Here is a 10,867-nt window from a genome sequence, read left to right as displayed (position 1 = left end):
TGGGATGCTCCTTTGTTGCACCAGCCCAGGCGACTGAATGGGTCACTGTGCCGGGGACAATGGGGTTGAATTTCTGCAGAGAGCACTTCCCGCATTTGATACAGGCAAAGGGAAGAGGGAAAGGCTGGCCTATTCACTGGGGCTTTTTTATTTAACAGCAGAACATCATGAGAATCTGCCTACACTTTTGTAGTTGGACTGTTATTATTTTACCCAACACCGTATCTGGTGCTAATGGAGGTACAGAAAGAAAAGAGGAGGCATCTCGTGCTTTGTAAGATCCCTTGGTGGCAAAGAAAATACTAGCGCCACTTTCCGCAGCATCTGACCTTGGGAAAGGAGCCTAACATTTCTGGCTTCAGTTTCCTCATCTGTAAGATGAGGCTGCTGGAATTCCCGCGTGGGCAGGACTTCTTTAAATTGATGTTAATCCAGGACATGGCCCTGTAACTGTTGTAAATACTACACATTTCCGTCTCAGTGCTGTTACGTGTATCGGTGTTGTGAGGCCTGTTTTTATCTTCTGGGACCAATAAATGCTTGTGGAATGGAGGAATGAATGAATTTTAAACTTCCTAAGGTTAAGTCTTTCCAAATCATACTCTCTTGCTTGTTGAGACCTTGAATATAACGAGTGTGCTTCTATCTGGGTGTCCTCACAGGACAAGTTGGCATAGGACAAAGATTATAAGAAGATAGAGATATCAATGCAGCCTCCATGGAGTACTCCTTTCTCGCTGGAATAAAAGCCGAAGTCATGAAATGACTTACAAGGCCCCACATGATCTGCAGGGCCTCCACCTTGACCTCCCAGCCTGCTCTTTCTTCTGCTGCTATTCAAGTTACTCTGTCTCCTTGGGCACATCAACCAGGCTTCCACCTCAGGGCCTTTGCACATGCTCTTCCCTCTGCCAGAAATTCTGTTTCCCCATTCACTCTTCTCCCTCACCTTCAAAAGTCACATCAGTGATGCCTCTCAGGAACGTAAGATTTCAAATGGTCCCACCCTACCCCTGACCGTGGCACTTAATGTTCAGTTGTGAGTCTCCTCCATCTGATATACTATATATTTTACCTATTTATTTTGTCATTGGCCCTTCTGCCCTCTTCTCACTAGAGAGCAAAGAATTTTGTCTATTTTCTCACTGCCATTTCCCCAGCACCCAGATCAATGTTTATAGCACACAGTGGGTACTCAGTACACATTTGTAGAATTAATGAATCTTGTAATCTTTTAAAAATATTTTATTTATTTATTCATGAGAGGAGAGAGAGAGAGAGAGAGGCAGAGACACAGGCAGAGGGAGAAGCCAGTTCCATGCAGGGAGCTCGATGCGGGACTCCATCCCAGGTCTCCAGGATCACTCCCCGGGCCGGAGGCAGGCGCTCAACCACTGAGCCTTAGGGGATCAGGTAAATAAATAAATAAATAAATAAATAAATAAATAAATAAATAAGGCTCTCACTTACTAAGCACTTTCTAGGTGCTTCTAAGTACTTTCCATATGTTCATTTAACCCTTAAGACCTTTGAATGAAGAGCCCTACTAATTAAGGTCTGTTATTTCCATCTGCTTGGCTGGTCCCTCTAATCACTCGTGGGCCTTAGGATCAGTCTCTGAGCCTCTCCTATTCTGTGACTGTACTCACTTGCTAGGCGCTCCCATCCCTTCTTGTGACCTCAAATATCCTCTACATCCTGACTCTTAATAAATGTACACCTCCCACCCAAGACCTCTCCCCCAAACTCCACATCTGTTTATCCAACTGCCTACTCAGTTCTCCTCCTTCTTTGGATGTCTAGTAAGTATCTCAAACTTAACATGTCTAAATTCAAACCCTTGGACTGTAGCTCTTCTCTCACTCTGAGAAAGGCAATTCTATTATTTTGGTTTTTCAGGCAAACGTTACAGGATGGTAGAAATAGTCTTTATCGTGATAGTGGTGATGGGTTTATAACTATATGAAGTTGTCAAAACTCATAGAGCTATACAGCAAAAGAGTGGATTTAACTGTATGTAAATTAGACCTCTGTGAGGTCTAACTTTTTTTTTGAAGATTTTATTTATTTATTCTTAAGAGACAGAGAGAGGCAGAGACACAGGCAGAGGGAGAAACAGGCTCCTCAGGGAGCCTGATGTGGGACTCGATCTCAGGATCCTGGGATCATGACCTAAGCCAAAAGCAGATGCTCAGCCCCTGAGCCACCCAGGTGCCCTGAGCTTAACCTTTAAAAGAGGGCTGTAGAGAAGCTATGACTGAAAGACCTTATTTTGAAAATTGTCCTCCTGTCTTACATTGATGGTGGTTTCTGTTGTCCTGAGAGCATATGCCAGTGTGTCTCCTCACATTTGCAGTAGGAGGGGAGCTGCTATCAGGGCGGTGTTATGACTCTCGTGGGCCCCCTCCTCCATTAGAAAGTTACTAAAGATGACTTTTTTTTTTTTAGATTTTATTTATTTATTCATGATAGTCACACACACAGAGAGAGAGAGAGAGAGGCAGAGACACAGGCAGAGGGAGAAGCAGGGAGCCTGACACGGGATTCGATCACGGGTCTCCAGGATTGCGCCCTGGGCCAAAGGCAGGTGCCAAACCGCTGCGCCACCCAGGGATCCCTAAAGATGACATTTTATGACTGCGTTGATACAACTTTTTTCTTCAGATTTTAAAAGAAATTTACCTTTTATTTAATTTAAATAAAATGACTGGATTTAATTTAAACTTAAATTTTAAAATTTTATTTTATAGATTTTCTTCAGATTTTAAAAGAGATTAAAACTTTTCTGTGGGCCCCTAAAAGTGTCATGAGCTGTGGGCATTGGGCCTAATGGAAAAGTTGGCTGTGGGTGTGACCCAAATCTGCCGGAAAGGAAAATCAGGCTAATCATTTCCTACAAGTGACTGACCAGGAGTAGAAATTATGTATTTAATTCCCAGTGCTGTCACTGGTTTTCCAATAGTTTCAAACAAACGAGTTACTCTCTCTGGGTCTCAGTTCTCCAATGTGCAAAAAAAGAATATCAAACCTAGTAGTCACTTAAAACCTGCTCCTAAGGTCCTAAATATTAAAAGTTCATCCAACAACAGTTGGTTCTGTATCAGTTTCTGCGTGGTAGATGAGGAAATCTGAGATAAATCCCATACAGCCCCTAACCTCGGCGTGCTGCTGAATTCCCATGAAAGAGCACTCATTAAACATGAACAAAACAGAAGATTCTTGAAAAGGCACTTGCATTTCCTTCATCTTTTTTTATATTCTTCTTCCAAATATCGATTATTCTGCATATCTAACCAGTGAATGGCTTGCAACCACAAGGGTTTAGTTACAAATATAAATTCTGAAGAAATCATGCATTTCTACTGGGAGATCTCTATCAACACTTCTCAAGTGACATTTCCTGTGATCTTATGTGTCTCCAAACTGTTCATAAATGTCTCCCTAAGTCAGTACATGCCACTTTGAACTTTTCTTTGACTCCACTTTGAATACTAAGTTGATGACGGTGATGGTGGGCATATGTAACATGGCATGATTAAAGGAAAGACCTCTGACCAAGAAACATCTCCCCTGCTAATCTTTACCCATGCTTGATGGCCAACTGCAGACTGTTCCTTCGTTCTGGTTATTTCCTTTCCCCTATAAGATCTCTTTAAATTTTCAATTACCCCCTTTGTTTATGAAGTCAAATGGCTTTCCACTGGAGCAATGCAAACTCTAGGGATTAGGTAGAGAGAGCAAGACCAAAAGAGGAGAAAGTGCATGGGAGGAATCCTCGAGACAATCTCCCACCTCACTCAACTCCCATTATAATTTCACCCTAGTCTAGAGAAATTCCCTGCCAGTCAGTCAACAAATATTTATCTAGTAGCTCCTGTGCTGAAGTCCTGGGCTGTGAGGGGAAGTGTCCGTGTCAATCTCGATTAAAACTCTGCTGTCAATGTTGCAAATACCCAGCCACCTCAAGTGTCATCCATAATATGTTGCTCTGTTTTTAGAAATGTACTATGTATGCACTTCTTTCCCCCATTTCATTTGTGATTTTTGTTCTGGCAACTGTGGACTCAGAAGTACTTTGAGTAACACTACACAATTTTCCAAATAGGCAAGACTTTGAATAGTACTCATAGTGGACTCTTTCGTTTTCCTGGTTTTCTATTAAATTATTTTTCCCTTGGTAACTGATCCCTTTTAAACGAATAACTTAGATACATCAATCACTCACTTTAAAATTATTCTTTTCCCTGCCCACTATGTTCCTCCTTTCTTGACTGCTAGAGGTAAAATCGGATGTTACTGATGCCACTTCTAAGGGTTTTGTTACACATTCATTTCATGGGACTAGATATTGAAACTTTCACCAAGAAAAAAAATCAAAATAATGTTTTTCATCAAAAGAGTTTTATAACCGTAACAACTACAGGAATACATGTTTGGCTCTTTCTCCTTAATATAATGACTCTTAATATTTCTCTGTGCTCTTCCCAATTTTCAGGCATGTGCATAGTTTTTACTTCTGTAACACAAGCTTCCCAGGTCATACAAGACTGGCCAGAAAATTCAGAGGGTGTGACTTACTCTTAATAGAGTCCTTTGCAATCATATCCCTGATTTTGAGCTTCTTCTCATTCCTTTCCCTCCCCAGAAGAATCACTAGATACTCCAGCCCTTTTCCCTAAATCCATTTGGTGTCTGAGAAGGGTCCAGGGGTGAGGCTGACCTGTTCATGGGCTGCCAGTGGAGGTCTCCCTTCTAGGGCTGGTGACCAATATTTGTTCTCTCAGTCTGACAGCTATGAAGACAAGCAGATAATGAGACTGTCAGCTGCTATTGAGGGGCTCATTAATTGTTGAATAAGACCATTATCTAAAGAGGTAAGTATAGTCAATGATGCAAGGCCTAGACCACATATTGGAACAAAGCAATGACGTGAGCTTGGGGAAGGAAGGAGATTATAGCTTGGGGATGCTGGAAGGCTGAATAGAGGCACTAGGTGATTGAGTAGACCCTAGTCAGAAGGATAAACTGGGAAAAACCACTGTAGACCAGTAGTTCCCAACCCTCATTAGGAAACATTAGGGATGCCTGTGTGGTTCAGTGGTTGGGTACCTGCCTTCGGCTCAGGTCATGATCCCGGGATCCAGGATCGAGTCCTGCATTGGGCTACCTGGGAGGATACTGCTTCTCCCTCTGCCTGTGTCTCTATCTCTCTCTCAGTCTGTGTCTCTCATGAATAAATAAATAAATCTTTAAAAAAAAAAGAACATTAAAATTACCTGGGGAGATTTCTTTTTTATTTTTTTAATATCAGTGGAGGCAGGACTCCCTGGAGCTTTCTATTTAATTAACTTGTGTTGGGGCCCAGACAAGGACATTTAAAAATGTTCCCTAGGGAAGGCTAAAATGAAGCCTGTGATGCTGGATTAGAGTTGAAGGTATTAGTATGAATTTGTGTTTGTTTTCATATATTTGCAGACAGAAACATATAGAAATAAAAGTATATATGTATTCCTGGGTTATTATGCATCCATTTCCTAGTTCTATCCACTGAGAGGGCCTAGAAGCAATGACACCCCACTAATAATGAACACACCTAACATAGGACCTTAGATTCTAAATAAAAGGAAACAGGGCTCTGGACACCTGGGTGGCTCAGCGGTTGAGCCTCTGCTCAGGATATGGTCCCGGGATCTGGGATGGAGTCCCACATCAGGCTTCTTGCAAGGAGCCTGTTTCTCCCTCTGCCTGTGTCTCTATCTCTCTCTGTGTGTCTCTCGTGAATAAATAAATAGAATCTTTAAAAAAAAAAAAAAGGAAACAGGGATCCTCAGAGAAATGATGAACTCTAAGGCCTGAAGCAGGGAAAATACAAGATAAACCTGGAGCCTATTTGTAGCATTGGAATAAGAAAGTGTTGTTTAAAAAAAAAAAAAAAATGGGGGTGGAGGGTGAGGGGAGCTTGCCTTAAGTACAAAGGGGCCAGCCTGAAGGAGCCCCCGGTGGCCAAAGCTGGAATAATTTACAAAATAAAGGTAGGATTAGATTATAACCCAGGCATAAATAAATACCCTCAAATTCATTTGCAATTGAATAATTAAATAGATGGGGTGAAGGGGAAAATCTTCCTTACATAGAAGTCCAATTAATAAACACAGAAGAAATGAGGGATATAGAAAATCACCTGGAGAATACCAGAGTAACAATTGCTGGAGGCATGACACATAGATGGACGTGAAAGTCAAGTGGGCAAACCTTTACAGAAAAATAGGATATTTGCATAGCTTTAAAGTAATCCCTCAAAATATTAGTTATTGTGGTGGTTTTAGTGGTTTTATGGTTTTATGGCCATATTTTTGATGTACTTTTCCCTCCAAAAACTGAGGGTTAATTCCCTTACCCTGAGTGTAGGCTGAACTCATGACTAATATGTACAGAAAGAGAAAAACAGTCACAGTACAGTGGAGAAATCTGGTAGACACCACTTTGACCAAGTTCAACATCATCATGTTGCTATTATGTGTCCCCTGATATGAAGCAACAAAAAGAGCATACAACCTCTGTGATAGTCTTCGCCCAAACCCAGAACCCCAGTTTAATGATAAGAAAATATCAAACAAACTGGAAGAATTTTCTGCAAAATACCTGACTCGTGCTCTTTACAAGCGTCAAGTTCCAAAAAAGCAAAAAGAAGAAGCAAGAAGAAGAAAAAGCAAAAAAGCAAAAAGAAAAAGCAAGAAGAAGAAGAAGAAGAAGAAGAAGAAGAAGAAGAAGAAGAAGAAGAAGAAGAAGAAGAAGAGAAGAAGAAGGAGAAGAAGAAGAAGAAAGAAGAAGAAGTTTTCACAGATTGGAGGAGACAAAGGAGACATGTCGTGTAAATACTATGTGGTTCCCTAATTTGGATCTTTAATCAGACGAAGGATGTAAGCGGAAAACAGGTGAAATCCAAATGAAATCTGTATTGAGTTATGAATGAACCAACGTTGATTTTTTAGTTTTGATAAATGTAGTGTGGTAATATATGATGTTAACACTAGGTGGAGCTAGTGATGGGCATATAGGAACTTTTATCTTTATAAATCTTCTATAAATCTAAAATCACTTAAAATTTTAAAATTTGAAATATAAGCAAGTGAAAAGGTGTTGTCAGTGTTCTCCAGGTGATGTTAATGGGTGCCCAGGGTTGAGAAGCCCCTACTCTAGCCAAAGGTAGAAACTTCCGCTGAGCCACAAAGTGATAAAATATGAGCCAAATGATGATATGGTAACATTTTTTGATAGTGTACATAATAAGGGATGGTGGGGAATGAGGGGAGAGAGGTAGTTGGGTCAGATTATAAAGTCTTTTTACCATGCAGGATAAGAGATCGATCCTTTACATGGTAGACCTTGGGAAGTCATACTGTCTTAAGCAGAGTGAAATTGGAAGTCATATCTGGGATTAGTTTTAGATAACTCTGGTGTCACTTAAATGTTTTATAAGAATAGTAATTACATAAAAATATCTTGCAAATCTTATTTTATTTTATTTTATTTTATTTATGAAAGACAGAGAGAGAGGCAGAGACACAGGCAGAGGAAGAAGCAGGCTCCATGCAGGGACTTGATCCCGGGACTCCAGGAGCACACCCTGAGTGGAAGGCAGATGCTCAACCGCTGAGCCACCCAGGCATCCCAATATCTTGCAAATCTATTAATTGAAGGATGTGGAATTGTGTGTGATGCCATACGAAGTTTTGGGTTTTTGTTTTGTTTTGTTTTGTTTTTTAATGTCCACGTGTTTTCCTTTGCGCATTTCTGCATTATGCCACACACTCCCTAGCTAGGCATTCTAGTCGGAAGCGGGAAGAGCTAGGATCCAATAGCAGAAACGCAATGGGAAAAGTAAGAGTTAGAGGTAAGATTCCAATGTGCAAAGTGGAATTTTGCAGAAAGTAATTTGCAAACCAATCTGAGTCAGGCCTGATGGGACAGACCATGGAATTCCTTGCAACTGTAACTCCAGACCTAAAAGAAAGAAAAAAAGGCAAGTTCAGCCCTCCAGCCCCAGAAGTGACCTTTCGGTAATTTTAATTTTTTCCAGAACTAGATCTTAATTAGAAGTGATTCTTAATCAGAATCTTCAGGACAATGTCCCTGTGGGGAGGGACAGGATTGTCTGGTCCGTGACCCTATGAACTCAGATTGCCCAGAGTGGGCTCACTGGGGCCAGGCAAATTCAGCTTCGAAGGAACAAGGATTCCTCTGGCAGCTGGAAACCTGTTTCTTCAAGGGTTGCTGAAACCTTCAGTTGGTGATGTCAAACAAACCATTGCCCAGTTTGGGGGGTCACCCAGAGTGCTTTGTGGCTATGTTCCCAAAGCTTATTAACTGTATGGGAGGCATTCTTTGTGCTGTAAGAAAATAGACAACCAAGGGGACAGAGGATCTCCCCTAAAAACAAACTCACAGCTGCATTCGCCCTTGCCCTGTCTAGTTGATAAAAATATCCATCAAAAGGGGCGCCTGGGTGGCTCAGTTGGTTGAGTGTCTGACTCTTGATTTCGGCTTAGGTCATGATCTCAAGTTCCTGAGACCAAGCCCTGTGTGGGGCTCCTCGCTCAGCAGAGAGTCTGCTTGAGAGTCCCTCCTTCGCCCTCTGGGCCTCCCCCTTCATGTGTGTGCTTGCTCGCTCTCTCTAAAGTAGAAAAATAAATCTTTAAAAAAATATATCCATCAATGAAAGAACAGTTAACTAAATTTTGGAACAAATATGCGATAGGATAGTATGCAATCATTACAGATGATGACTGAGTTTATAATTTTGACTTGGAAACCTGTCTATAATATCTCAAATGATAAGAAATAAATTCAATTTGAGCATGCTCAAATTCTCCATGAAAATAATATTGTGTAAGTCTATGCATGAGAGCGTGTGCCTACATGTATGCACAGAGGATATTGAATATGGAAGGATATTCATTAACTTAACATCTCTTTTATCTCTGACAGCTGGTGGGTTTTTTATTCCCTTTTGCTTCTTCCTTTGGGTTTTCTGCGTTGCTTCCGTTTCTTATTTTAATTTTATTTTTTTTTTTCAGGATGATTGGAAAGTTATCTAGGTAATTTGGTGGGGACAGGTGACTTGGGGACCCTACTCTTCCGCCATCTTGCCCTGCCTCCTCATAATTTCATATTTTTTTTAATCAGAAAAATAAACTACTTTCATTTTGAAGTAGAATAAAGTATTTGTTACACCTCAAAAAGCTCATTATTCTCTGAATATTCCTCATGTTGCTAATTACAACTTCAACTAACTACCAACATTTTGGAAAACTAAATTAATAATTAGATTAAAAATAAATAGCTAAAAGAGAATATTTTCTGGCTACACTATAATTTACATAAGATTAGTCTAAGTTTGGAGCATTGGGGTCATTTCAAACTTTTGATAAATTAATGAATAAATATCTTGATATATAAATCCTTATACTTCTGACTAGTTCATTAGTAAATGAAAGAAAATTTACTGAAGCAAAGTAAAATTTGACAAATATCCCAAAGTGCTCTGATGACTAGAGCATCTTTGCCGACTTACATTTGTGTCTTGTCTTTTTAACAACTCTTTGCCATTTAATAATTTAAAAGAAACGATCTTGTTTTCATTTTGATCTGGTTAGTTCCTAGGGAGGCTGGTCACTTTAATATATTATTTGCTATTTTCATAAAATGTTAAATTTATAAATTGCCTTTTCATATCCTTTGTTCATTTTAATTTCATTTAGGGGGAGAGGTTCTTGTTAACAAGTACAATTAGTTCACCTCTATAATAATTTTGTAAATATTCAATTTTATATTTTTATTTTGTTTGCCTTAGTTGTCAAATATGCATACAGAGTAATATGCATTCTATGTGGTCAAATTATTACAAACTTGACTTTTTAGATATTTTTCCATTGACTTTTGTAGCTAAGAAGTCCTTTCCCATCCCAAACTCAGATAATCCGTTACTTAATTCTTAATTTTATAGCTTAATCACTTACATCTAATTCTTTAGTTCATCTGGAATTTCTTTTGATGTATGAGGATCTGAATTATTCTTTTTCCCAAATGGCTAACTAACTATTGCCATACAAAATGAAGACATCCACTAAGATCTGCTACTTAAGTGTTGAACCAGGTAGAAGGGTCATTCTTCCATAATTATTTGAGGCAGTTTGTGGTTCATTGCTTGCTAAAAGTAGTATATAGAAATGCAAACCTCTGGCGGCTACCATTCCACTCACCTTTCCTGGTTTTGCACCTCTATTCCCTTCCCTCACCTGGCTGCTGGTGAATCACGGCTCACGCTTGTCCTCCTCCAGGTGCATTACTGAAACCAAACCGCAGGCCTGAGTACAAGCAGAGAGAGAAGTGTTGGTCTGGGGTGAAAGAAGTAACCACCAGCTGCTCACCTGTAAGACCCCATATCTCTGGAGCCTTGGGATACACGGAAACTTTCTTATAGCATCCTGAACATAGCATCTTATAGGAGGAGCCTTTTGAACACTTAGTTAATAAAATTTCTCCTGGAGTGATTCCGAGAGTTTGACCAATGTGTTTAATCCCCAAGGTGTTATAATTTACAACTGATTTTGCGAATTGTTTCAAACAGTGTGTATTTTTGGGAGAGGGGGTGATAAATCAGGTATTTTACTGCCTAGCAGCCTTCTTAACCCGAGTCTAGTAATTATTTCCATACTTAAATTCTTTCTTTCATTGGAATCAACCCTTAAAAGGAGGACTTCAGACTTACCAACCCACTGATTATATAATAAATTTGTAATGTATGTAATATATGTAAAGCATCTTATAGTACTTTGCCTCGCTATCTGTGAGCTTGAATTTTTTT

At 39.8% G+C, this 10,867-nt stretch overlaps 1 long non-coding RNA gene across 2 annotated transcripts in view; it reads right to left on the bottom strand.

Moving 5' to 3' along the window:
- Positions 1-1,263: 1,263 nt before the first annotated feature.
- The window catches only part of LOC140608761 (uncharacterized), a 56,294-nt gene continuing 46,690 nt past the window's right edge, over positions 1,264-10,867 (bottom strand). The window contains exons 2-4 of one of the 2 annotated variants that reach the window (XR_012010740.1): positions 10,299-10,367; positions 4,721-4,792; positions 1,264-1,400 (exon numbers count right to left, since the gene is read on the bottom strand). This is a non-coding gene — a long non-coding RNA (uncharacterized lncRNA). Of the gene's footprint in view, positions 1,401-4,720; positions 4,793-10,262; positions 10,368-10,867 lie in introns of both variants that reach the window. The other variant, XR_012010739.1, reaches the window with a different exon arrangement.

The sequence above is a fragment of the Canis lupus genome, chromosome 18 (genome assembly GCF_048164855.1).
Source record: "Canis lupus baileyi chromosome 18, mCanLup2.hap1, whole genome shotgun sequence".
NCBI classification, from domain to species: Eukaryota; Metazoa; Chordata; class Mammalia; order Carnivora; family Canidae; genus Canis; species Canis lupus.
The sequence above is the reverse complement of the archived record's forward strand: the minus strand, read 5'-3'. Positions and strand labels throughout refer to the sequence as shown.